General features: G+C 46.2%; 1 protein-coding gene across 2 annotated transcripts in view; it reads right to left on the bottom strand.

Moving 5' to 3' along the window:
- The window catches only part of HRH1 (histamine receptor H1), a 110,749-nt gene that overhangs the window by 37,999 nt on the left and 49,279 nt on the right, over positions 1-23,471 (bottom strand). The window contains exon 1 of one of the 2 annotated variants that reach the window (XM_023218437.1): positions 18,809-18,889. The exons of the other annotated variant lie outside the window; for it this stretch is intronic. The gene's annotated coding sequence lies outside the window, so the exon portion shown is untranslated. Of the gene's footprint in view, positions 1-18,808; positions 18,890-23,471 lie in introns of those variants that run through there. 2 annotated transcript variants of the gene reach the window in all.

The following is a 23,471-nucleotide window of genomic DNA, read 5'->3' on the forward strand; positions in this document are numbered from 1 at the left end:
AATGAGTTCCAGGGACCCAAGTCCTCAGTTTGGCCTTGGAGGGGTCCCTCTGTCTCCTGGCCCTGCTCCCCCTTTCCTGCGGTACTTCCTAGCACCCCTCCTGTGTGTGGCTCTTAGCAGCCGCAGGTGGAGCACCCACTTCCACGCTGCCTCCTTTCCCTCTCTGCTCCCTGCCTGGGTAGAGCCTTTGGAGAGCTTCTGTCTCATCTTCACCTCATCCCTAAAGTCCTTAAGTAAGGGGCACATTTATCAAGGATAAGAGTTGGACCTGTGCTATCTCATTCAATCCCCACAGCAACCCTCGGAAGTGGGAACTGTAATTATCACCCCCACTTTTCAGATGAGGCCCTAGGAACCTACACCCCTAGTCCAAGCTCACACAGTTATGAGGCCCACTGGGCTTGAAAGCAAGGGCTGCTGCCTGACTCCAACATCCAATTTCTTAACCTGAAAGTTGGAAAGAGAAGAGAGGCCCAATTCCAATGCTTCCTCCCTTAGCTAGATGTATCTCTTCTTTCCCTGATCCAGACTCCAAGGCTGATAAGCTATCAGTGCGTAGAGCTGACTCTACTGTGATCATTTATGTAGAGCTTTTCTCTCCCCTGTTTGGCTGGAAGATCCGTGGGAGCAGAGGCCCCATCTTATTCAGCTTTGTAGCCTCACGTGCTAGAACTACTTGGCACATGGTAGGCATGCACATTGCACGGCTTCAGAAGAGTGAAACGAGATGGTTGAGGGACAATACACTAAAGAGAACAAATGTGTGTTCCCTTTTGCATGCACAGGAGATACGGCCTCACTCATATTTGGGGTGTCAGGATGATGTGGCTGGAATGTATCATGGGGGAAGGCCATCCCCCTCCTTGCTGACAATGCCCTCCGTATCCCCTCAAGGCTGCAGAAGAGTTATCCTGGAGAGAAGGGCCCAGTCTTCAGGGCAGGGATTTGTGCATTCATCTTTGTTTACTGTGTGTTTGGCACAGTAAAAAATATTTGTTGAATGAATTTGCTATGTGACTCTGAACGCTTCTCTCAACTTCTGCCGGCCTCCTCTGTTAAACAAGGGGATTGCTCAAGATCAGGGATTTTGCAAACATTCCCCCTTCCCCCTTTTCTCGGTAGCACAACTACTGGTTTATGTAACAGTTTAGATAAGACAGATAGAAGCAGCTTGCTGCTGTAGCTGGAGTGGAGTGGTGGAACCCAGAGCCCTGTCTACCTGACTCCCCCTCTTTGCCCCAGACTCCCCAGAGGCCCCTCAGAGCAGCCTGAGAACAGTCAAGCTGGAGAAACTCTAAAGGGCCTTGAAATTCGGAGAGCTCTGTAAGGAGTGTCCACATTTTTTTTGAGACAGAGTCTCGCTCTGTCACCAGGCTGGAGTGCAGTGGCAACATCTCAGCTCGCTGCAAGCTCCGCCTCCTGGGTTCACATCATTATCCTGCCTCAGCCTCCCGAGTAGCTGGGACTACAGGTGCCTGCCACCATGCCCGGCTAATTTTTTTGTATTTTTAGTAGAGACGGGGTTTCACCATGTTAGCCAGGATGGTCTCGATCTCCTGACCTCGTGATCTGTCTGCCTCGGCCTCCCAAAGGGTTGGGATTACAGGCATGAGCCACTGTGCCTGGCCTTTTTTTTTGGTTGGGAACAAGCCCCCCCAAAATCTGGCCATAAACTGGCCCCAAAACTGGCCACAAACAAAATCTCTGCACCACTGTGACATGTTCATGATGGCCATAATGCCTGGGCTGGAAGGTTGTGGGTTTACTGGAATGAGGGCAAGGAACACCTGGCCCACCCAGGGCAGAAAACCACTTAAAGGCATTCTTAAGCGACAAACAATAGCATGAGCGATCTGTGCCTTAAGGACATGCTCCTGCTGCAGTTAACTAGCCCAACCTATTCCTTTAATTTGGCCCATCCCTTCGTTTCCCATAAGGGATACTCTTAGTTAATTTGATATCTATAGAAACAATGCTAATGACTGGCTTGCTGTTAATCAATACATAGGTAAATCTCTGTTTGGGGCTCTCAGCTCTGAAGGCTGTGAGACCCCTGATTTCCCACTTTACACCTCTATATTTCTGTGTGTGTGTCTTTAATTCCTCTAGTGCTGCTGGGTTAGGGTCTCCCCGACCTAGCTGGTGTCAGCATTTTTTTTTTTTTTTTTTTAAGACGGAGTCTCACTCTGTTGCCAGGCTGGAGTGCAGTGGCTGGATCTCGGCTCAGTGCAACCTCTGCCTCCCGGATTCAAGTGATTCTCCTGCCTCAGCCTCCTGAGTAGCTGGGACTATAGGCGCACCACCACGTCCAGCTAATTTTTGTATTTTTAATAGAGATGAGGTTTCACCATGTTGGCCAGAATGGTCTTGATCTCTTGACCTTGTGATTCGCCCACCGTGGCCTCCCAAATTGCTAGGATTACAGGCATGTGCCACTGTGACCGGCTGGAGAGTCTGCATTTTAAAAGAGTGGCTCTGAAAAGAGAAAATCCTTTTCCATACATTTGGACAACTATTATTTAATGCGCTTCAATGGTGGAATGTAAGGGCCTTGATTAGGAGTGAGAGGGTGTAGTGTTGTCTTAGGATGGAGAGTTTATGTTTCCCAGGGCCTCCAAACTCCCCTGGGTCTAGGGGGCCACTAGTTCTGCCTTACCATTTGTGCAAGTGGGCCCTGACGTGCAGCTTGCCAGCAGACACTCGGCCGCTGTACTTTCCCGTCAGCCTGCCATGTTCTTCTAAGTGGCTATCTGCTTCACTCCTACTTTTCCCCATTGATTTTTCCCTCCTCTTGTTTTCCAGAACTCACAAAAACCTCCACTGGTTCTAAGCATTTTACATAGTGCTGTGAACTTGCTGGGGGAAGTTGAATAAGTGGATGTGTGATAGGCAAATCGCCCTAGATTTCGGTATTTTAGTTAAAATTCCACACAACACCTGGGATATATAATCACACAGGAACCACTTAGCTTCTTGTGAAAACAATCACAGAGTCTAGGAAATGGAAAAATAATCATAGTTTTCATAAATTGTTCCCATGAGGACCTGCTCAATGCTGGGAAGTTACAGCTGTGCACACTTCCAGCTGTGGCTGCACCCACCCTCACTGCCACCCTGTCCTGTGCCTCCTGCTACATTGCTGTTTACCCAGTTCCTCAACAGGTTCCTATACAGGGTGTAAGTGCTCAAGAGACCTATTAAGTAACTACTGTTATCTAGCTGAGATGCTCCCCTGTACAATCCGAACAACTACACCATCACTGGAATAAAGGATTACTGGACTTTTAAAGAGAAACTGATATATTCATGTTCATAGCAGCATTATTTGCAATCACTAGAAGGTGGAAGCAACCCACATATCCATCAGCAGATGAATGGGGAAACAGGATGTGGTCCTCACACACCATGGAATATTTTTAAGCCTTAAAAAAGGAAGGGCATCTGGCATGTGATACCACCTGGATGAACCTTGAGGACATTCTGCTAAGTAAAATATGACAATCGGAGAAAGAGAAATACGAAATGATTCTACTTATATAAAGTCCCTAGAGTCATCAAATTCCTCAAGACAGAAAGTGGAATGGTGGCTGCCAGGGGCTGCGGGAAGGAGGAAAGAGGAGTTAGTCTTTAATGGGTACAGAATTTCAGTTTTGCAAGGTGAAGAGTTCTGGAGGTGGATGGTGGTGATGGGCACATGATTGTGTGGTTGTGAACGTACTTAGTGTCACTGAACTGTGCACATAAAATGGTTAAAGTGGTAAGTGTTATGGGTAGATATAGGTATAGATATAGATTTATTTTTTTTGAGATGGAGTCTTGCACTGTTGCTCAGGCTGGAGTGCAATGGCGTGATCTCGGCTCACTGCAACCTCCGCCTCCCAGGTTCAAACGATTCTCCTGCTTCAGTCTCCCAAGTAGCTGGGATTACAGGTGCATGCCTCCATGCCTAGCTAATTTTTTTTTTGTATTTTAGTAGAGTCGAAGTTTCACCATTTGCCCAGGCTGGTCTTAAACTCCTGAGCCCAGGCAATCCACCCACCTCGGCCTCCCAAAGTGCTAGGATTATAGGCATGAGCCACCACGCCTGGCCCCGTGTTATGGATATTTTACCACAATTAAAAATAAATAACTAAATGAGAAACTAAACAGCTCCTTAAAGCACTTTGACAAGGTCTAATATTAGAGGATTTGTCAACTTAAGGGCATCTTAAAAAGAAATCCTCCTGGGAATTCATGGTAGACCGAATGGAGGTGTCTTGTGGTAGAGAGCAGTGCATTGATTGAGTTGTTACACTTTAAATCAAATTTTCTTATAAACTCATATTCCCATGCCCAGATACTTTGGGAGCAGTGACTCACACTCTATTTAACATTTAACTTGATTTCTCCTCATCTCAGTTAAGGAATCGGGGATTGGTCTCTTTTATGCTCCTGGGGAAGCAGGATTCTGAATAAAACTAACTGTCTCTGTGGTTGGTTTTCTTTTTTTTGTTATTGACATAGAACAATTGTAAAATTATGAAATGCAGCAAAATAATGTGTGCATTATTATTCTACTTATATAAAACAGAGAAATGCAGGGGGAAAAAGTGGATCTTTGAGAGGTAGGCCACCCTTTCCTGGGGTTGCTATAACGAACCTCAATTTCTCTGTTCTTTAAGTTCAGCACAGTCCGATAAAGGAGGGCAAACAAGGTTTACAAGAGGCAGCCCAACAAGAAGGGTAAAACCAGCATGATCTTCCCTGCGCAGGATGACGGAAACCAATTTACCGTCTCAGCTGTGTGTCTAAGGCACATTTTCACCTGCTGGTGTGCATCGGCAGCCCTGCAGCTCCACACCTCCTCTTGCTAGTTGCTTACTGGAATGACTGCAAGCTCTGCACCGGCAGCCTCGTTCCTAAGCCCCTTGCGTACCAACAAACAGGACCCTCCACCTCAGCAGTGCTGTTCTCACAGAGGACAGGGATTCTCAGGACAGTGATGAGGTAACCGGCCTCAGAGACAAGCAGCTTTACCAAGACTATACAGCAAGTCGGGGTGGAGTTGACAGTGGTACTTGGGGTTTCTTAGACCCAGGTCCAATTCTTTTTGGAATCAAACGACTGACATTTATAGCAGGTACCCCAGGCCAGGCGTGGTGCTTGGGGATTCATAGATATTGTTTTATTAAAGTCCCACCATAATGCTAGGAGGTAATTACTATTACAATTACTTTTCCGGATTACTTTTACTGAGTCTTACAGAGCTTAAGTAATTTGCCAAAAGTCATGGAACTAACAAAAGGCAGAATCTGGATTTTAACCTTGGTCTGTGTGACTACTCTATCTGTTTGTGGGCAATACTTTCTCCCTTCCTGTTTCAGAAGATTTTTGATAAAAAAAATTAAGTTACCACAATTAAAATAAATAAGAAAGAAACTAAACAGCTCCTTAAAGCATTTTGACAAGGTCTAACATTGAAGGATTTGTCAATTTAAGGACATCTTAGGAAGAAATCTTCCTGGGGATTCAGGGTAGACTGAGTGGACGTGTCTTGCAGCAGACACCAGTGCATTGATTGAATTGTTACACATTAGATTAAAAATTTTTTTTTTTGAGACAGTCTCAACTCTGTTGCCCAAGTTGGATTGTGGTGGCTCAATCTCGGTTCACTGCGACCTCCACCTCCCAGGTCCAAGTGATTCTCCTGCCTCAGCCTCCCAAGTAGCTGGAAGTGCAGGCACGTGCCACCATTCTCGGTGAATTTTTGTATTTTTAGTAGAGACGGGGAGTTTCACTATGTTGGCCAGGCTGGTTTCGATCTCCTGACCTCGTGATCTGCCCACCTTGGCCTCCCAAAGTGCTGGGATTACAGGCATGAGCCACAGCGCCCGGCCCATTTATTTAACTGTGATAAAATACCTACAGTATAACACTTACCATTTTAACCATTTTATATGCACAGTTCAATGATACTAACTACATTCACAACCACGCAACCATGCACTCATCGCCATCACCCATCTCCAGAATTCTTATAATAATCCATTAATTCTTGTGCTAGGTTTGTGTGGTTTTCTGGAGTCACTGCCCCCTGAGGTATTTAGGCATGGCAATATGAGTTTATAAGAAAATTTAGGCCAGGCGTGGTGGCTCACTCTTGTAATCCCAGCATTTTAAGAGGCCGAGGCAGGCAGATCACAAGGTCAGGAGTTTCAGACCAGCCTGGCCAACATAGTGAAACCCCGTCTCTACTAAAAATACAAAAAATTAGCTGGGCATGGTGGCTTATGCCTGCAATCCCAGCCACTCAGAGGCTGAGGCAGGAGAATTGCTTGAACCTAAGAGGTGGAGGTTGCAGTGAGTCGAGATCACGCCACAGCGCTCCAGCCTGGGCAACAGAGCAAGACTCTGTCTCCAAAAATAAATAAATAAATAAGCAAATAAATAAATAAGGCTGGGCACTGTGGCTCACACCTGTAATCCCAGCACTTTGGGAGGCCGAGGTGGGCGGATCACCTGAGGTCAGGAGTTTGAGACCAGCCTGGGCAACAGGGTGAAACCCTATCTCACGAAAAATACAAAAAATTAGCTGGGCGTGGTGGCCCATGCCTATAATCCCAGCTACTCAGGAGACTGAGGCAGGAGAATCGCTTGAACTCGGGAGGTGGAGGCTGCAGTGAGCCAAGATCATGCCACTGCACTCCAGTCTGGGCAACCGAGCAAGACTCCATCTCAAGAACAAATAAATAAACGAGAAAGAGAACGTTGCTGTGTGCCCCTCATATGTGTCCTGTCCCATCCATGGCCCCCACAAGAAACTACTGTCCTGACTTTTAAGGAATCACTCTTGTGTCTTTTAATTTTTTTTTTTTTTTTGAGATGGAGTCTCACTCTGTTGCCCAGGTTGGAGTACAGTAGCACGATCTCAGCTCACTGCAACCTCCGCCTCCTGGATTCAAGTTATTCTCCTGCCTCAGCCTCCTGAGTAGCTGGGACTACAGGCACCCACCACCACATCTGGCTAATTATTTTTTGTATTTTTAGCAGAGACGGGGTTTCACCATATTGGCCAGGCTGGTCTCGAACTCCTGACCTTGTGATCCACTCGCCTTGGCCTCCCAAAGTGCTGGGATTACAGGCATGAGCAACCGCGCCCAGCTTAAAATTGTTTTTTTCCTCAAATGTACATACCTAGATACTACATTCTTGACCATTTGAAAAATTTGCTGCCTTTCTCAGCTCACTGCAAGCTCCGCCTCCTGGGTTTACGCCATTCTCCTGCCTCAGCCTCCCGAGTAGCTGGGACTACAGGCGCCCGCCACATCGCCCGGCTAGTTTTTTGTATTTTTTAGTAGAGACGGGGTTTCACGGTGTTCGCCAGGATGGTCTCGATCTCCTGTCCTCGTGATCCGCCCGTCTCGGCCTCCCAAAGTGCTGGGATTACAGGCTTGAGCCACCGCGCCCGGCCCTGCCTTTTAATTCTTTTTAAATGTGTGTGGGTTCCTCATTCATCCTTTTACTTCCTTATACTTTTTCCTTGAAAGAATCTGGAAGTTTGACTGTGGCATCTCCCTTGGGCTGATGTTGCTGACTGCACACTTGAAGTTCTGTTCAACTCATTTCTGTGTCCTGTGGTCGTCCTGAGAATTGCCAGCTGAATCCAGAGACTGGCTCAGGCTCAGGATTGATCTCTTTGTCAGACTGCAGGTGGGGCTTGGTTTCTCCATGTGGTATGTAATGTCTGGTTGTCTCATTTTCTAATAATCTTAGCAGCTGTTATACTTAACACCTATATCTATTCCTCTGTTCCCTTAAAAATTAAAAAATGTTTTCTAATTGTGTAAAATATATATAATACGGAATTTACCATCTTAACCATTTTAAAGTGTACAGATCAGCAATGTTAAGTACATTCATATTGTTGTGCAATCAATCTCCAGAACTCTCTTTATCTTGTAAAACTGAAACTCTATATTAACTGCACAACTCACCATTTCCCCCTCCCCCAAACCCTAGAACCCACCATTCCACTTCCTTTTTCTTTTTTTTTTGGAGACCGAGTCTTGCTCTGTCACCCAAGCTTTAGTGCAGTGGCGCCATCTTGGCTCACTGCAAACTCCGCCTCCTGGGTTCAAGCCATTCTCCTGCCTCAGCTTCCTGAATAGCTGAGATTACAGGCACCTGCCATCATGCCTGGCTAATTTTTGCATTTTTGTAGAGACAGGGTTTCACTATGTTGGCCAGGCTGGTCTTGAACTCCTGACCTCAGGTGATATGCCTGCCTTGGCCTCCCAAAGTGCTGGGATTACAGGTGTGAACCACTGCACCTGGCCCCACTTTGTTTTTCTTTCTGTTTTTTTGGGGGGTTTGTTTGTGTGTTTGTTTTTGGAGACGGAGTCTCTCTCTCTGTTGCCCGGGCTGGCATGCAGTGGCATGATCTCAGCTCACTGTAACCTCTGCCTCCTGGGTTCAAGCAATTCTGCTGCCTCAGCCTCCTGAGTGGCTAAGACTACAGGCACACGCCACCACGCCTGGCTAATTTTTTTGTATTTTTAGTAGAGATGGGGTTTCACCATGTTGCCCAGGCTGGTTTACAACTCCTGAGCTCAGGCAATCCGCCCACCTCGGCCTCCCAAAGTGCTAGGATTACAGGTAGGAGTCATCACACCCAGCCGTTTTTTTTTTTTTTTTTTTTTTGAGGCAGAATCTAGCTCTGTCACCCAGGCTGGTATGCAGTGGTACAACCTCCGCTCCCTGCAACCTCTATCTCCTGGCTTCAAGCGATTCTCCTGCCCCAGCCTCCCAAGTAGCTGGTATTCCAGGCACATGCCAGCATGCCTGGTTAATTTTTTGTATTTTTAGTAGGGACAGGATTTCAGTATGTTACCCAGACTAGTCTTGAACTCTTGACCTCAAGAGATCCGCCTGCCTCGGCCTCTCAAAGTGCTCGGATTACAGGCGTGAGCCACCGCGCCTGGTCTCCACTTTCTGTCTCTATGAGTTTGAGTACTCCAGGGACCTCATATGGGCAGATTCATACACTACTTGTCCTTTTGTGACTGGCTGATTTCTCTTAGCATAATGTCCTCAGGTTTCATCCACGCTGTAGCATATCACAGGATTTCCTTTCTTTTTGATGCTGAATAACATTTTATTTTATGAATACGCCACATTTTGTGTACCCATTCATCCACTGAGGGACACTGGCTGCTTCCACTCTTTGGCTGCTGTGAATCATGCTGCTATGAACATGGGTGTATAGACGGGTCTTCAAGACCCAGCTTTCAGTTCTTTTGGGTATATACTCAGAAACAGAATTGTTGGGTGGCATGATAATCCTATGTTTAATTTTTTGAGGAGCTGCCATACTGTTTCCCATAGTGGCTGCATTTTAGATTCTCATCCTTTATTCTCTTTTTAATGTTCATTTCCACCGCTCACCACTCAGGGAGTGTTCAGTGCCCTCAGCTACCCATATTGGGATCCAAAAGGTAATGTTTCCTCTAATAGTTCCAAACTGGGAACTACATGCAAGTCCAGTAACAGGGGATCCATTAAGTGGTAGGTCCCTAACATGGAATCCCAGGTAACCATTTAAAATATTGTTGTGGAAGAGTATTTATGACATGAAAAGATGTCTCCAATACTTGTTTAAGTTAAAAAAGAAAAGGAGGCTACAAAACAGAATGTATATGTGTAGGTAAATCCACAGTTTTGGTAAAAAGACAACTGTGTATTAGTAGGAAGAGCTGTCTTAACTAACCTTCACTTAACTGATTCACTGAATTAGCCGAAGTCCCTCACCCCTGCCACTTGTAAAACACAGCGACCCAACAGCTTTTGTTTTCACACCTTCTGCTCCCAACCATTCAGCTGTACAATGAGTAAGAGTCACCTTGGTCCCAAGTGAGTTGTTTCCAAACTTGTTTATTCCAGTTGTATTATATATGGTATATATTATATATGGTATGAATGAATTCTACGTGACACAAGAAGGTGAAATATGAGTGCAAAAAGGTCTCCATGAGGACAAAGTCAAATATTTGGAGAAGATGCCTTAAACAACTGTTAAATTAGGGGTGGATAAGACAAGGGTAAAAGCATGGGACACCACCTCTTGGAAAGGAACTATCTTTCTGAGTTATCACCCTGGAGCGTCAATTCTTGTCACCTTTATTGTCCTGAATTTTCACAGCTCTCCATGGTAAGTGATCAGCCACATTACACTCACCAAGTATGCAGAGTCAAGAGACTATTTTTATTCTGTTGCAAACCTTCAGGTCAGCATGTTATAGGTATCTATGGAATTCATTCCTGCAGTGGCAAACATGTGGCATTTGTTCTACCATTCTCCCATCCTAAACCCATGGCTGATGTCACGAACCCATCACCAGATTCTATCCTGGTAAATCCACACTGTAGTATCAGAACTCTCTGGTTAGCCACAACAAATCAACTGGAGCTGACATGTCACGTGACATGAAACCTATGCTGCCTCCCTAGCCTCCTCAGGTTACAGAAGGCTTTTAAAAAGTCAGGTAGAAAATTAAACATATACAAAGTGTCTAAAGTCCTGGCCTCTGGGCCCCTGGCCTGAATATACTGTTTTGTATGTGGTAAGTATTCAGTGTTCATTGAATGAATGAATGAATGAGTGAATGAATGAATGAATGAATGAATACTTGGGGAATGCACGGTCTCCTGCTTTCCAAAGCTCACCATTCAGTCTTTCTCCCTCACATCATCCATCTTAGTTTCCCCTGACAGCTGTGCTCTGAATTTCCTCCCAGTCTACAGGACAGCAGAAGGCCATAGTGCCCAGAAATCCCACCATTACCGACTGGTTTCTTTTGGATGTAATATCCCATTCAGGGTTATTTGCAGGTACCCTCAATACTAGAATCACAAACACCTAATAACTTCTGTCTATCTTCAGGAAGGTTGCGACACACCAACAAAATGATTCTCAGAAGACTGCATTACTAACTGCGAAGCACTCTGCCCCAAGAAGGGGGTTGTAAATCAGACTTCTTGTTTTGTTTCACTGCTGTACAGCTTTTGGAAAGCACCAGCCAGCCTCTCTTCTTCCAGAAAGGAAAAAAATGCTTCCATCTCCTTATTCTGTTTCCCCTCCCCCTCTTGTTTTGCAGCCTCTGGAGTTGGGCGAACATATCTGATCTGTCCCTGAACATTCTATCTTCTGCCTCTGTGTTCGTGCTGCTCCATCTTCCCACACCAGCCTTCCACACACCCCACACTGACACACTGAGACCCTGCCCTGCCCCAGGCCCAGCTCAGATGCCACCCAGCAAGGAGCCTTCCCTCATTCCAACCACTTGGGCAGAAAGTCTACCTTCTCTCCACGTGACAGTCCTTTGTGAACACCTTCAATTTTCTTTAGCACATTCTACCTTATTTTGCTGGTCTAAAGTAGTAATAGTCCAGGGCGGCCAATGTTTATTGAAAGCTTTGAGTGTGCCAGTCACCATGTAACGGGCTTACATGCCATTGTGATTTGAATGTTTGTGTCTCTCCAAAATTCATGCTGGAGGTTTGGGAGGTGATTAGGCTATGAGGGCTCCACCCTCGTGAATGGGATTAATGCCCTTATAAGGGATCCTCCAGAAAGCTGTCTGGCTCTTCTGTCTTTTCTGTCATATGAGAACACATTGTCCCTTCCATCTCTTCCACCACAGGAGGACACCCTAGATGGCACCACCTACGAGGAGGGAACCCTCCCCACACACTTAACCTGCTGGCACCTTGGTCTTGACTTTCTAGGCTTCAAAGGAAATAAATTTCTGTACTTTATAAATTACCCAGTCTCAGGTATTTTATTAAAGCATACAAACAGACTTGTATTCTCTCCTTTATCTTGCAAACCTCTATAGCCATGTCCATTTTATTGAGGCTCAGAGATGCTAAGGAGCCCAAGGTCACACAGCTAGTAAGGAACAGGGCCAGGCATTCATTCATTAATGAATTCATTAATTAATTCATTCAATATTTACTTATTTATTAAAGGCCTATAATGTGCTAACCATAGTCTAGATGTTGGGAAAATAACAGTAATCAAGTCAAAGTGCTCGTCCACAAGGAGCTACCATTCTAGTGGGAAGAAACATATCCTAAAGAAAAATACAAGTCAATAAATACTGTGTCAGGTGGTGACAAACGCTATGGGGAAGAAAGAGGGTTAGTGATAGCTTAAGTGGGTCTGCTGTTTATATAGGGTGGTCAAGGTGATCTGGCAACATTTGAGCAGAGATCCAAAGGAAGTGAGTCATGCAGAGATCTGCAGGAAAAAAAACATCAAAGGAGGTGGGAACAGCCTATGCAAAGGCCCTGGGGTGGGCACATCTTTGACATGTTAGAGAAGCAGCAAGGAGTTTAGTGTGGCTGGAGCTGAGTGAGTGAGGGGAGATAAACTGAGGTGACAGGGGTTAGATCATGGAGGGCCTTGTGGTTATGGCAGAAACTTTGGTTTTGCCTTTGACGAAACAGGGAGCCACTAAAGGACAACTCCCGGAACCCATGTCCTTAATTGCTATCCTATAATACTGATGGACCACATGAATGAATGGCGAAAGGTACTTGGGGACTTTTTCTCATTAAAACCAGCAGGATGGTGGCCAGAGAGTCTAGAAACAACCCATGGAAGGGCAAGATGTGAGTTAACAAGGAGGGCTAATTGGGAAGGGGGGAAGTGCCCATGGCCCTGGTTGCCAGGAGTCTCTGTGGCTCCCACAGCACAGGACTGTGTGGGGCCCTATGATGTGTGGGGCCCCAGTGGGTCCTCTACCTGGATTTGCAGAGTAGATTTTCCAGGCCTGCCCCAGATGGGTCTCAGCCCTTCCATGAAATATGTCCTTTTGCTAACAAGAGGCAGTGAGAAAAAGCCAATGTCTACAATGACTCACCAGAGAGAAATGAAAATTGTGCCCAGACTGGAAAATAACCCATCTGAAAGTGACACATTTGCCTCCAATATATATATATATATACACACATATATAAAGCTTTTTCTTTTCTTTTTCCTTCTCATTTGAAGGAAGGCAGAGCCTTCTCACATACACTGCCTCACAGCAGGAAAATCTACTCTGCAAACTTCTGAAATTCCTGTCCTTATTCCTGTCGCAATTCTCTCAGAGGCAAAAGGACATTGCATCTGGGGAGGTGGCCATCTGACAGCAGGACAGCAAGTATGTGCCCTGGCATTCCCAGGACAATCCCAATAGCAAATATTCTTCTGATTGGCTGTCCCTACCCCGCCCCGCCCCACTGCCAACTAACCAGCTATTCTCAAACTTGGGAGCGCATACATTAAAATGTAGATTCCGGGAACTCTGATTCGGGAGGTCTGGGAGGAAACCCGGACACTGCATTTTAGAGAATCTCCAATGAATCTGATGCAGGCTGTCTAAGAAATACTTCCCCAAACCACAGGAATAGTCCCAGTAGTCCCAGCCTTCTGCATCTACACTTAAAGGTTGAAGTGATCCCAATCCTTTCTCAGACCACAGAGAGGCACATTTTAGCTCCTGGCAGAGGTCAGAATGCTCCGGGCCAAATAGGAGTTGTGGAGAATCTTGAAATCCCAGTCCTGGCCCCTGGCCATCCCAACTGTCTTCATTTATCTTCCTGACTTGAGCTTCCAGACTCTGCCCAGCACTTGCGCTCTGGGTCATATCCAGGAAGGCCCCGGTGCTGGGGCATGGAGCTGCCCTGGGCCTTCAATACAAGCCATAGCTGGAGAGGGGGCCAGAACTTGCCTAAGCCTCTGATCATGAAGTATAATAGAAATGCCTAATTGTGATTATGAAACACCGTTTCACATCTTAATTTGTTGAAGCTACATGTTGACAGTAGGTACTCCCTTAGCAGGTGGAAACAAAAGGACCCCGCTCTATTATTACTGTAATTTACTGGAATAAGGAGCCACCAGATGCAGCTCTGGCTCACACCCCTTCCTCATGAATTACAAAGCTGGTCTGAGGGCCCTGTCAGTTGCTGGCTTTGGGCACCAACATTGCTATTTAAAATCTTCCTGTGGTGCACTCCACTTCGTTGAGATCTCTGCTCAGATGCCATCTTCCTTACCCACTGGTCTAAATGACTCTCTTCCCCAGTGCCCCTCTCTTGTTATTTCTAACCTCTTAGCCTACTTTATTTTCCTTCAGAGCATCCACCACTATTTGAATTACAAATTGATTTGTTTGCTTGCTACTTTATCGTCTGCCTCAATCCATCTAGAAGGTAAGTTCTTTAAGAGCTATGATCTTGTCATGTCCAACACCGTATTTTGATGCCTTGCACATAACAGGCACTCAACTGATAGTTTCTGAACGAATCAATCAATGATAAATGAATGAATGTTACAACGCTCTGAGGGCCCTGGAGTCATCTCTAACTGCATGATGCTCTACTTATTGGATCCAGTGGTCTTTGGGGACTAAGCAGACACACAAAAAATAACAACAGCTGCTTTTTTTTTTCTTTTGAGACAAGATCTTGCTCTGTTGCATAGGCTGGATGGAGTGCAGTGGCGCAATCTTGGTTCACTGCAACCTCTGCGTCCCAGGCTCAAGCAATCCTCCCACCTTGGCCTCCCCAGTAGCTGGGACTGTGAATGCGCACCACCACACCTGACTAATTTATGTATTTTTTGGTAGAGATGGAGTTTCACCACGTTGCCCAGGCTGGCCTCAAACACCTGGGCTCAAATGATCCGCCCACCCTGGGCTCTCAGAGTTCTGGGATTACAGATGTGAGCCACTGTACCCGGCCAATAGCTGCTTTTATTTAGTGCTTACTGGGTGTACTGAGTGTACACACCATCTCATTTTATCCTCAGAGTAGTTTTGCAAGGTTGGGATTATTAACCTCATTTTTAAATTTTTCATTTTTTGGAGACAGGGTCTCGTTTTGTCACCCAGGCTAGAGTACAGTGGCGCATTCAATAATTCACTGCAGCCTCGACCTCCTGGGCTCAAGCAATTCTCCCATCTCAGCGTCCTGAGTAGCTGGGACCACAGGCACACACCACCAAGCCCAACTAATTTTTGTATCTTTTTTGGTAGAGGCAGAGTTCCACCATGTTGCCCAGGCTGCTCTGAACCCGTGGGCTCAAGTGATCTGCCTGCCTCAGTCTGCCAAAGTGCCGGGATTACAGGCATGAGCCACTGCATGTGGCCCTATTAACTCCACATAAGAGATGTAAAAACCAATGACAAAGTCACCCAGCCAGTAAGGGAAGAAGTGGAATTCAAACTTAAGTCATCTAATGCCAAGGTCTTCACTGTGTCTCATGACAACTGCATTTGATGTGATCTACCGTGTGTTGACACTGGGATAGGATCCAGAGACAAGCAAGACAAGGCCCTTAACCCCAGAAGTTCAGGGTCTATCTGGGCAGTGTAGCAGAATAAGGATGAGCAAGCAATTAGAATTCACCTCCACATCTGAGCCTCATCCTTTACTAGCTGAGCCTCAGCTCCCTCCTCTGTAAAATGGAGTACTAATTCACCAAAATAATGGAGTAATAAGTCACCAGTCCTCTGCTATGTGAGGACACAGCAAGAAGGCAGCCATTTGCAAGCCAGAAGACGCCCTGCACCAGAGCCTGGCCACAGTGGCACCCTGATCTCAGACTCCCAACCACCAGACCTGTGAGAAATCAATGTTTGCTGTTAAGGCCACCCAGTCCATGATATTTTGTTATATAAGCAGCCTGCACTAAAACAGTAGTGATTCTGGAAGTTAGGTCTACTAGCCAAACACTGTGAACCACTGATACATTTAATTCCATCACACAGATCAGAAGTAGGTAGTTTTATTATCAAACTAAAGGTACAAAGAAAAGAGTCAAGAATCTCTAGGCAATTAAAAATTAGCATCACAATCTAGGTGCAGTGGCTCATGCCCATAATACCCAGATCCCTAAACAGGAGGATCACTTGAGGCCAGGAGTTCAAGATCAGCCTGGGCAATAGAGCAAGAACCTACCTCTACAAAAAATATAAAAATTAGTCAGGCATAGTGGCATAAGCCTGTAGTCCCTCCTACTTGGGAGGCTAAGGTGGGAGGATTGCTTGAGCCCAGACATTTGAGACTATAGTGAGCTATGATCACACTACTGTACTCTAGCCTGGGCAGCAGAGCAAGACTCTTAAAAAAATTATCATCACAAGCCGGACATGGTGGCTCACCCTCGTAATCCCAGCACTTTGCAAGGCTGAGGTGGGTGGATCACGAGGTCAAGAGATGGAGACCATCCTGGCTAACACGGTAAAACCCTGTCTCTACTAAAAAATACAAAAAAATTAGCCAAGCATGGTGGCGGGCGCCAGTAGTCCCAGCTACTCGGGAGGCTGAGGCAGGAGAATGGCATGAACCCAGGAGGCAGAGCTTGCAGTGAGCCAAGATCGCGCCACTGCACTCCAGCCTGGGGGACAGAGCAAGACTCTGTCTCAAAAAAAAAAAAAAAAGTTACCATCACAAATCAATTATTTTCAAATCTCTCTGTTAATAAGTATTTCCTGATTGGGCTGTTTAGATTTTAGCATCTACATGGGCAATACAAGGCAGGTGAGGGTGAAGGAAACTGGCATCTCATAGCTGGGGTGATGCAAATTATTGCTCTCTATGGGCAGTTTTGTAGCTTTTACTCCAAATCTTTAAAATGTACATATTCTTTGGCTCTGCAATTCTACTTCTGAGAATCTTTCATCCCACAGGGTACAAAAAGATGTTCATCATAGTGTTGTTTTTATTATTGGAAAATGGGATGCAATACAAACAGCAGTCATTATGGGACTGGTCCATGTTGGCACACAAGAACACTGGGATGGTATGCAACGATTAACAATCATGGGGCTGGCTAGGCACAGTGGCTTACGCCTGTAATCCCAGCACTTTGGGAGGCCGAGGCAGGCGGATCACCTGAGGTCAGGAGTTCGAGACCAGCCTCAACATGGAGAAACCCCGTCTGTACTAAAAATACAAAATTAGCCAGGCATGGTGGTGCATGCCTGTAATCCCAGCTACTCGGGAGGCTGAGGCAGGAGAATTGTTTGAACCTGGCAGGCGGAGGTTGTGGTGAGTCAAGACCACGCCATTGCACTCCAGCCTGGGCAACAAGAGCGAAACTCCATCTCAAAATAATAATAATAATAACCGTGTGACTTTCTCTGCTGATATGGGAAGGTGTCCATAATAGTCAAATTAAGAAGATGACAAAATGATACATAATCATATTTCTGTAACATTTTATGTATGGGTGTGTATGCTTGCAGAAATGTCTACAAAAATTGTAGATTGTTCACTGCGACTTTATCATAGTAGAAGGATTTCAAGTGATATTTTTTCAAACTTTTGATTTAACAGATAGTATTGTGTTAGGAAGCTAAGCGAAAAAAACAAAAAAACAAAAAATGAAAAAACCAAAAAACAGAACTGGAGTGGTCAGGTGTGGTGGCTCATGTCTGTAATTCCAGCACTTTGGGAGGCCAAGGCAGGTGGACTGCTTGAGCTCAGGAGTTGGAGACCAACTTGGCCAACATGGCAAAAGTCTGTCTCTACAAAAAAATATAAAAATTAGCTGGGCGTGGTGGTGCATGTCTGGAATTTCAGCTGCCTGGGAGGCTGAGGCACGAGACTCACTTGAACCCGGGAGGCAGAGGTCACAGTGAGCCAAAAGTGCGCCACTGCACTCCAGCCTGGGTGACAGAACGAGATCCTGTCTCAAAAAAGAAAAAAGGAAAAACTGGAGCCAATCTAAAATTGTTTTAAAGAAAAGTGTTGAGGAAATAATAGAACAGGCAGGAAAGAGACGTGACAAAATGGCGAAGAGGAGTGTGAAAGTTTGGCAAACACAGTTTTCAATTCTTCATCCTGCTCTTGTGTGGAAAGACTGTCTGCTCTTGCTTCTAAGTGATAAACCTCTTAGTGGGAAAACCTCTTCCTTTTATTTAACCTTTGACCCCGTTTTGGTGGTCCATGACGCCCGCCCTTCCTGACAAATGTCACGGCATGGGCCAGACAGGCCCACTGGGTACATGGGGATGCCCACTCCTCTCCCTTGATCCTGCAGTGGCTCCCTAGGGCCTCCAAGTAGGGGGAGCAGTTCTGTGGATGGAGGGGTCACTATGTACAAAGACTGAGCTGAAATATCTTGCACAAACTCTCACAATCATCCTAGGAGGGAAGCCTTTTGATTACCCCCATTTTTTTGAAAAAGAAACTAAGGCTTACAGAGATCAAGGGTCTTGTCCAAGATCACACAGCAAGTAAGTGAAGGAGTTCATGCTCCAGTTCAGGTCAGCCTCTTTATTTTTATTTTTATTTTTTTTGAGACGGAGTCTCACTCTGTCGCCCTGGCTGGAGTGCAGTGGCACAATCTCAGCTCTCTGCAAGCTCTGCCTTCCAGGTTCACACCATTCTCTTGCCTCAGCCTCCCGAGCAGCTGGCACTACAGGCGCCCGCCACCACGCCTGGCTAATTTTTTGTATTTTTTTTTTTTTTTTTTAGCAGAGATGGGGTTTCACTGTGTTAGCCAGGATTGTCTGGATCTCCTGACCTTGTGTTCCACCCGCCTCGGCCCCCCAAAGTGCTAGGATTACAAGCATGAGACACCGTGCCCAGCCCAGGTCAGCCTCTTTCTAGGACCCACCACTCTGAACCTCTAGTAAGTTCTGCCTGACCTGACTTTCAAGGCTCAGCATGACCTGGCTTCTGTCTACCTTTCCTGCCTTCCCCTCCCACTGCAGCCCCCTGCCCACCATCAACCCCCAGGCCCCAAACTTCAATACACCCCAGTATCTCACACCTCCGTGCCACTGCACCTGCTGAGTCCCCCCGAAGCCCGTTCCACTGCAAATCTCCAGAGACTTCCATCCGTCCTTCAACTCTCAGGCCGAGTGCGTCCTTCTCTGTAATCCCTCCTTCCTTGACTCCGCCCTGAGAAGACAAAAGCCCTCCTCAGACCTTCCCACACTCCTTCTCCAGCTTCCCCCTCCTCAGCTCTCCCACCCTGTTCTGTCATTGACCTTCCCTTGTCTGTCCCTTTCCACAGGTCCTTGTGCCCTTCGAGGGTGCAGACAGTGGTCTCTGCATCTCCTCTGCTCCACATGCCAGGCGCAGGTACCTGGAACTACAGAAGAGGTTGAATAGAAGGCTTAACAATGAGTTTGGAAGTCAGGCACAAAGAGTTTGACTTCCAGGGGCACCCCTTGCTAGCTGTATGACCCCGGCAAGTCACTCTTCCTCTCTGCGCCTCAGTCGCTGCATCTATAAATTCTTGTAAGGATGAAATTACATAATTATAGGTAAAGCACCTGGCACAGTGAACAGTCCATAAATCTTAGTTATAATAACAATAATGTCAGTTAAGTAACTTACTTAGAAACAAAACTGGCCACTGAAGTGGAGGGGCAGTGAAGAAGTGCAGTCAAGTGCTGGGAGGAAGTCCAGGATGACAGGCCAACTTTGGTATACAAAGATGTGAAAACAGGCTTGGTGTGGTAGCTCACATCTGTAATCCCAGCACTTCAGGAGGCTGAAGCAGACAAATTACCTGAGGTCAGGAGTTCGAGACCAGCCTGGCCAACATGGCGAAACTCTGTCTCTACCAAAAATACAAAAATTAGCCAGGTGTGGTAGCGTGTGCCTGTAATCCCAACTACTTGGGAGGCTGAGGCAGGAGAATCACTTGAACCTGGGAGGCAGAAGTTGCAGTGGGCCGAGATTCTGCCATTGCATTCCAGCCTGGGGGACCCTCTCTCAAAACAAAAAAACAAAAAAACAAAGATGTGAAAACAGCCAACCACCGGGTGGCAATCCGTGCAAGAGGCCAGCTGCCAGGTATGCCCCAGCTTCAAGCCAGACAGACCTCAGGGACAGGGCATCCAGGGCCCGGGGAAGGTCCAGCCCCAAATGGCAGCCATCTGGTAGCAGCAAAAGAAAACTTGTGGGCTGGGCACGGTGGCTCACGCCTGTAATCCCAGCACTTTGGGAGGCCGAGGCAGGTGGATCACAAGGTCAGGAGTTCGAGACCAGCCTGGCCAATATGGTGAAATCCCGTCTCTACTAAAAATACAAAAATTAGCTGGGTGTGGTGGCCCGCGTCTGTAGTCCCAGCTACTCAAGAGGCTGAGGCAGAAGAATCACTTGAATCTGGGAGGCAGAGGTTGCAGTGAGCCAAGATCGTGCCACTGCACTCCAGCCTGGGCAACAGAACGACACTCTGTCTCAAAAAAAAAAAAAAAGGAAACCTGTGAACCTGGGGGCTGGGGAACAGAGCTCTTGCCCATGTGAAACATGCGGTGCTGGGAGAGCTCATGAAAATGTCCATCATGGCCGGGCGCGGTGGCTCAAGCCTGTAATCCCAGCACTTTGGGAGGCCGAGATGGGCGGATCACGAGGTCAGGAGATGGAGACCATCCTGGCTAACAGGGTGAAAACCCATCTCTACTAAAAAATACAAAAAACTAGCCGGGCGAGGTGGCAGGCGCCTGTAGTCCCAGCTACTCGGGAGGCTGAGGCAGGAGAATGGCATAAACCCGGGAGGTGGAACTTGCAGTGAGCCGAGATCGCGCCACTGCACTCCAGCCTGGGTGACAGAGCGAGACTCCATCTCAAAAAGAAAAAAAAAAAAAAAGAAAATGTCCATCATTCATGTGCCATGCACTTGCTGAGTGCTTCCCATGCATAATTCCATTTCATCCTCATGGCAGCCTTTCTCAGTTGATGTTGTTATCCCATTTCAGAGAGGAGTAAACTGAGGCCCAGAGAAGTTAAGAAACTTGCCCAAGGACATACAGCTAGTGAGTGGTGGAGCTGGGATTTGAACCCAGGCAGTCTGGTTCCAGATAACTGCTTCAGGCCCTCCTGCCCATATCAAGGGACCAGGGCAGGGCAGAACCTACAGTTGGGACTCCAGGGGTCCAGAGCTGGATGATCTCCACACAGGGGATCACATGACACAAGCAGTTTCCGTACAATACGTTCTATTTAGGGTGGGTTGTCCTTCTCCAGAAGGAAGAATTTCTCCCTGGAGACTGGCCAGATGCAGCCTGGTGGGTGGCAGTGCATACATTCCCATCTCCTCAGACCTACCTAACAAGAACAGCCGCGCTGATGAGAGTCCTGTGTCACTGGCAAAATTGCTTCCAAATTGCCTTCTTCATTAACTGTGCAAATCTGCATCTTAATTAGGCTTAATGGAATACAATTACCAGACCCCATGTTTCTCTCTCTGATTTCAAGCAAGGATGCCACAGAGACAGGCCAGAAGCCAAAAACGTGGGACTGGAGGGAGCCTGGTTGGGCTCTCCCTGCAGGAAACCTCGCATCTGGGAAAGGAGGGGCCAGGCGCTACCCACTGGGGACTGCACCTGGTGCTTCCAGGCTCCTGAGCTGGGGAGACCATGGGATTCGGAATCGAGCTTTGGGAAGCCTGCCTCTGCCTCTGACCAGTGGAGGACTGTCCCTCTCTGAGCCTCTGTTTTCTCATTTGTAAAATGGTGATGGTGATAACATTTACTATGGGGTAGCTACAGGGATCAAAGGTGATCGCATGTGTGTTAGCACCTGGTATAGCACCTAACACATAGTTTGTTCTCTTTCTCCATGCCCTCCCTTTTTGAGGCCCACGAGGTTGTGCAGAGCTGATCCCGGCCTTCCCCTCTGGTGATTCAGTGAGCATCAGCTTATTTCATCCTCCCTTCCATGCTCTGGTCGTACACAGTTCTGAGTCCTGGAAGGCTCTAAGCTGCTTCCTGTCTTGTGGGCTTTGCAAGTGCTATTCCCTCTGCTTGGAACACCTGGCCTCTGGTTATTATCTACTCATCCTTCCAATCTCAGCTCAAATAGTACCTTCTCCAGGAAGCCTTCCCTAGCCCCAGAATAAACTATCCTAACATCATTTATCTATGGGATTATTTAATATGTGTCCCTGTCTCTCCCACAGACAGTAAGCTCCATGAGTGCAGGAAACACTTCTAATGTGTTCTCTGTTGCATCTCCAGCTCCTGGTTCAGGGCTTATCACATAGTAGGTCCTCCATTCATGTCTGTTTAATGGATGGCTATGAACATCCCACTGAGCCTCAGTGAATGTCAAGCGGGAGCCATAATCTCATCCTTATGGAGCTGTGAAATCATTAAATGATTTTTGGCACACAGTAGGTGTTTGATGAATGAGATACCTATTCTCCCATTCCTTTCCATTAAGGAAAAGTTAGAAGCAGGCATATAGGTAGCTTAAAGGACAGCATGTTCATGGATAGGAACCCCCAATATTGTCTAGATGTCAGTTTTTACCAACTTGATTTATAGATTTAATGCAACCCCAATCAAAATTCCAGCAAGTTATTTTGTGGATATAAGCAACTGATTCTAAAGTTTCTTTGGAGAGCAAAAGACCCAGAATAACCAACACAATATTGAGGGAGAAGAGCAAAGTTGGCAGACTGACACTTCCTAACTTTAAGACTTACTATAAAGCTATAATAACTAAAATGGTATGGTATCGGTGAAAGAATAAACAGAGCAATGGAACGGAATCCAGAATCTAGAGATAAATCTACACAAATATAGTCAAGTTGTTTTTGACAAAAGGGCAAAGTCAATACAATGGAGAAAAATTCTTTTCAGCAAATGGTGCTGGAACAACTGGACATCCACACGCAAAAAAGTAAATCTAGACACAGACCTTACACCCTTCAGACAAAGTAACTCAAAATGGACCATAAGCCTAAGCATAAAACCAAAACTATAAAACTCCTAGAAGATAACACAAGAAAAACCTAGATGACATTGGGTTGGCAATGACTTTTTAGATACAATACCAAAGGCATGCTCCTTGAAAGAAATAATTAATTGAGAAGCCGGAATGCAAAATGGTACAGTCATTTTGGAAGACAGTTTGGCCTTTCTCACAAAACTAAATATACTCTTACCATTCCATCCAGCAACTGTACTCCTTGGTGTTTCCCCAAGAGCTGAAAACTTGTGTCTACACAAAAATCTGCACACGGGTGTTTAAAGCAGCTTTATTTAGAATTGCCAAAGCTTGGAGGCAACTAAGATGTCCTTTGGTAAATGAATGAGTAAATTATGATTCATCCAGATGATGGGATATTATTCAATGTTAAAAATAAATAAGCTATCAAGCCATGGGAAGAGATGGAGGAAACTGAAATGCATACTATTAAGTGAAAGAAGCCCATCTGAAAACGCTACACACTACATGGTTCCAACTGTATGGTGTCCTGGAAAAGGCAAAACTTCGGAAACAGTAAAAAGATCAATGGTTAGCAGGGTTTGGGCAGGGGAAGGGATGAATAGGCAGATCAAAGATGATTTTTAGGGGAGTAAAAAATGCACGATATTAGAATGGTGGATACATATTATCCATTTGTCCAAACCCACAGAAAGTGCAACATCAAGAGCCTCAGCCCTCATGGAAACTGTGACTCTGGGTGACAATGA

Source organism: Piliocolobus tephrosceles, chromosome 2 (assembly GCF_002776525.5).
Source record: "Piliocolobus tephrosceles isolate RC106 chromosome 2, ASM277652v3, whole genome shotgun sequence".
Lineage (NCBI taxonomy): Eukaryota > Metazoa > Chordata > Mammalia > Primates > Cercopithecidae > Piliocolobus > Piliocolobus tephrosceles.